Source organism: Nomia melanderi, unplaced genomic scaffold (genome assembly GCF_051020985.1).
Source record: "Nomia melanderi isolate GNS246 unplaced genomic scaffold, iyNomMela1 scaffold0392, whole genome shotgun sequence".
NCBI classification, from domain to species: domain Eukaryota; kingdom Metazoa; phylum Arthropoda; class Insecta; order Hymenoptera; family Halictidae; genus Nomia; species Nomia melanderi.
In genome coordinates this window covers 27,501-32,500 of record NW_027475507.1, presented here as the reverse complement: position 1 = coordinate 32,500, position 5,000 = coordinate 27,501, and the positions used below count along the sequence as shown (strand labels likewise).

The 5,000-nt window shown below is 50.7% G+C and overlaps 1 non-coding gene across 1 annotated transcript; it reads left to right on the top strand.

Annotated features, from left to right (window-relative positions):
• The first annotated feature begins 4,626 nt into the window (after window positions 1-4,626).
• LOC143176148 (5.8S ribosomal RNA) lies at window positions 4,627-4,781 on the top strand. Its single transcript, XR_013000738.1, has one exon. It is a non-coding gene; the product is annotated as a 5.8S ribosomal RNA (ribosomal RNA).
• The last annotated feature ends 219 nt before the right edge of the window (window positions 4,782-5,000 follow it).

Genomic DNA, 5,000 nt, shown 5'->3' with positions numbered 1-5,000 from the left:
TGGAATTACCGTCGCTGGCATTGTAAACTCCAGATGACCTTGTGATTCCTTCGTCGGGCACTGGTAAAGGGTGGCGATGATGCGTTCTATAATAGAAATACCCGTCGTAGCGTTTCTTCCGAGTCAACCCGCTCACGAAACTCTCTCTCTCGTCGTGGAATCCCCGCGTCGGAGAGTAAAACGCCGAAGGCTTACTATGAAACTTACGTCTCTCGACGATGGGACGATCCACGCGAAGAGTTGTTACGTGCACGCGTATGGTGCGATTGCGTCGATTCGCTTTTCTGTACGGGGAGTAATAGAACGTTGAGTTGACTTATCGGGTCTTCGTTGGAATTACCGTCGCTGGCATTGTAAACTCCAGATGACCTTGTGATTCCTTCGTCGGGCACTGGTAAAGGGTGGCGATGATTCGTTCTATAATAGAAATACCCGTCGTAGCGTTTCTTCCGAGTCAACCCGCTCACGAAACTCTCTCTCGTCGTGGAATCCCCGCGTCGGAGAGTAAAACGCGAATTCATAGTATGGAAACTTACGTCTCTCGACGATGGGACGATCCACGCGAAGAGTTGTTACGTGCACGCGTATGGTGCGATTGCGTCGATTCGCTTTTCTGTACGGGGAGCAATAGAACGTTGAGTTGACTTATCGGGTCTTCGTTGGAATTACCGTCGCTGGCATTGTAAACTCCAGATGACCTTGTGATTCCTTCGTCGGGCACTGGTAAAGGGTGGCGATGATTCGTTCTATAATAGAAATACCCGTCGTAGCGTTTCTTCCGAGTCAACCCGCTCACGAAACTCTCTCTCGTCGTGGAATCCCCGCGTCGGAGAGTAAAACGCGAATTCATACTATGAAAACTTACGTCTCTCGACGATGGGACGATCCACGCGAAGAGTTGTTTACGTGCACGCGTATGGTGCGATTGCGTCGATTCGCTTTTCTGTACGGGGAGAAATAGAACGTTGAGTTGACTTATCGGGTCTTCGTTGGAATTACCGTCGCTGGCATTGTAAACTCCAGATGACCTTGTGATTCCTTCGTCGGGCACTGGTAAAGGGTGGCGATGATGCGTTCTACAATAGAAATACCCGTCGTAGCGTTTCTTCCGAGTCAACCCGCTCACGAAACTCTCTCTCGTCGTGGAATCCCCGCGTCGGAGGGTAAAACGCGATATATAATAGTATATGCCAGTGGTTCGCGCGCGTCGTCTCTGAGATACGCGGTCGACAGAGTTCCGAAAACACGTGATGTGCCACGATTTCCGTGCGTCTTACATCTTTCGACGATGGGACGATCCACGCGAAGAGAACGTTCGTGCTTGCGTGAGGTGCAACAGCGTCGATTCGCTTTTCTGTACGGGGAGAAATAGAACGTTGAGTTGACTTATCGGGTCTTCGTTGGAATTACCGTCGCTGGCATTGTAAACTCCAGATGACCTTGTGATTCCTTCGTCGGGCACTGGTAAAGGGTGGCGATGATTCGTTCTATAATAGTAATACCCGTCGTAGCGTTTCGACCGATGTCACCCGCCACGAAAGTCTCTCTCGACGTGGAAACCCCGCGCCGAAGAGTAAACGCGAAGGCTTACCATACGAAAGAAAACGGTATTATACGCCTGTGGTATGTGCGTCTCGGCTCTGTGATACGCGATCGGCAGAGTTACAAAAAAACGTTGATGGGCCACGATTTCCGTGCGTCTTACATCTTTCGACGATGGGACGATCCACGCGAAGAGTAGTTACGTGCTCGCGCGAGGTGCGATAGCGTCGATTCGCTTTTCTGTACGGGGAGAAATAGAACGATGAGTTGACTTATCGGGTCTTCGTTGGAATTACCGTCGCTGGCATTGTAAACTCCAGATGACCTTGTGATTCCTTCGTCGGGCACTGGTAAAGGGTGGCGATGATTCGTTCTATAATAGAAATACCCGTCGTAGCGATTCGGCCGAGTCACCCGCCACGAAACTCTCTCTCGTCGTGGAATCCCCATGTCGGAGAGTAAAACGCGAAGGCTAACTATATAAGAAATATATAGTATTATTTATGCCTGTGGTTCTCCGTTTGCCCTACTCTCAGATACGCGACTCGGAGAGTTACGAATAATCGTGATGGACCACGATTTCTGTACGTCTTACATCTTTCGACGATGGGACGATCCACGCGAAGAGATCATTCCTGCTTGCGTGAGGTGCGATAGCGCCGATTCGCTTTTCTGTACGGGGAGAAATAGAACGATGAGTTGACTTATCGGGTCTTCGTTGGAATTACCGTCGCTGGCATTGTAAACTCCAGATGACCTTGTGATTCCTTCGTCGGGCACTGGTAAAGGGTGGCGATGATTCGTTCTATAATAGAAATACCCGTCGTAGCGATTCGGCCGTGTCACCCGCCACGAAAATCTCTCTCGTCGTGGAATCCCCGCGTCGTAGAGTAAACGCGAAGGCTTGCTATAGAAGACTATAGTTTATACGCCTGTGGTTCACCGGTTGCCTGCTCTCCGGGGTACGCGATCGCGCAGGAGTTACGGAAGAACTTGATGGGCCACGATCTCCAAGCGGCTATATCTTTCGACGATGGGACGATTCACGCGAAGAGAACGTTCGTGCATGCGTGAGGTGCGATAGCGTTGATTCGCTTGTCTGTACGGGGAGAAATAGAACGATGAGTTGACTTATCGGGTCTTCGTTGGAATTACCGTCGCTGGCATTGTAAACTCCAGATGACCTTGTGATTCCTTCGTCGGGCACTGGTAAAGGGTGGCGATGATTCGTTCTATAATAGAAATACCCGTCGTAGCGTTTCGACCGATGTCACCCGCCACGAAATTCTCTCTCGTCGTGGAATCCCCGCGTCGGAGAGTAACCGCCGAAGGCTTGCTATAGAAGACTATAGTTTATACGCCTGTGGTTCACCGGTTGCCGGCTCTCCGGGGCACGCGATCGCGCGAAGGTTACGGAGGGACGTGAAGCGCCCGAGCAATGAAACGTCCGCAGGAGGAAACGAGCAACCGCCGAACATTGTTTCGCGACGTTTCCATAATGTATTGTCGTTTCGCTCGCATCCCGCTTCTTTCCCCTAGTTTCCTCGACGCGTAGTTTCGCAGCCTTAGTGGACGAATCATTCTCGATTCGAGGAAAGATATGCAGTGGGGCGTGCAATGAGCCCGCCAGAGACCACGATCTCCAATGCGTCTTTACATCTTTGGACGATGGGACGATCCACGCGAAGAGAACGTTCGTGCTTGCGCGAGGTGCATTAGCGTCGATTCGCTTTTCTGTACGGGGAGAAATAGAACGATGAGTTGACTTATCGGGTCTTCGTTGGAATTACCGTCGCTGGCATTGTAAACTCCAGATGACCTTGTGATTCCTTCGTCGGGCACTGGTAAAGGGTGGCGATGATTCGTTCTATAATAGAAATACCCGTCGTAGCGATTCGGCCGAGTCACCCGCCACGAAACTGTCTCTCTTTCGTCGTGGAAACCCCGCGTCGGAGAGTAAAACGCGCGAAGGCTGTGACTGTAACATATATATATATATATACACAGTATACAATGCCTGTGGTTTTTGCGCGTGTCGGCTCTTCGGTATACGCGATCGGCCAGAGTTACGGAGGGACGGTGAAGCGCACGAGAAATTGAAACGGCCGCACGATTGGAACCGAGCAACCGTCGAACATTGTTTCGCGACGTTTCCATAATGCGTTTTCGTTTCGCTCGCATACCGCTTCTTTTCCCCTAGTCTCTGAGACGCGTTTTCGAGCCGTTCTTCTACTATCGATTCTCGTAGAGAGAAGGGACCGGGTAGTCTGGAAGTGGAACCCGCATCTTGCGTGTACCGTACACGGAATTGAGAGGACCGGCCGTGAAGCTCGTTTTAAAGCCGTGCGTCTGACACCCAACTCTTGCGCGCCAATTTCGCGGCAAGAGATAATATGGGACGAATGACCGGCAAAGAGCCAGCTGTGAAGTCTGTTTTTTTAATCGAATCCGTGGACGTGTGTATGCCGTAGCGTCGCTCGTCGTGTTCGTTCATGGTCGTTCCGAGAGAAAGAACGAAAGCGGTAACGAAGGGACCGGCCGTGAAGCTCGTTTTAAAGCCGCGCGTCTGACACCCAACTCTTGCGCGCCAATTTCGCGGCAAGAGATAACATGGGACGAATGACCGGCAAAGAGCCAGCTGTGAAGTCTTTTTTCATTATTTGCTTTCAATCGATCGATCGGTACGATTCGTGCAACGTTTCGCGCGATGCGACGCGAAAACATGCGCGCAACAATAGATGCGTCTGATCGGAAGAACGCGAGGGTCGACTGCACGCGATGGATTCAGTATCGGGTAGGATACAAAATATATCCCCGTCGTTTCCACGCGTGCGAGTCTTCTGCGTCTTTCGCGGGTTTTTGAATGCACTATACGCCCGGAACGTCGAGAAATATATACATATTACTTGAACGTTTTTCGTCTCGAAAGGCTTCGGTGTCGTCTCCAAGGCGACGCCTGAATCTCCTTCGCGCGCTGGTCGGAGATTCAGGTATCAACTTTTATCTTCTCTTTGAAAGAAGAGAGATATTAGGTCGAACAAGTGAGAATAAAATTATATATGTGAAATATAAAATTTATACGATTACCCTGAACGGTGGATCACTTGGCTCGTGGGTCGATGAAGAACGCAGCTAATTGCGCGTCAACGTGTGAACTGCAGGACACATGAACATCGACATTTCGAACGCACATTGCGGTCCACGGATACAATTCCTGGACCACGCCTGGCTGAGGGTCGTTTACGTACCATACACTGCTTGCGTAGCTCTGTCAAATCCCCGCCGTCGTTCACCTCTTCGGATCGAACGTTTTTTTACCGAAGGGCGCAAAGAACGTCTCTGAGTCGGGTTAAGAGAAGGATGCTACGTACGAGCGAACGATGGGTGTCTCGTCGGCGTTTGTCGCGGACACGCGAAAATTCTGTGAATTTCACGGACAGTGTACGTTCTAGTTGTTG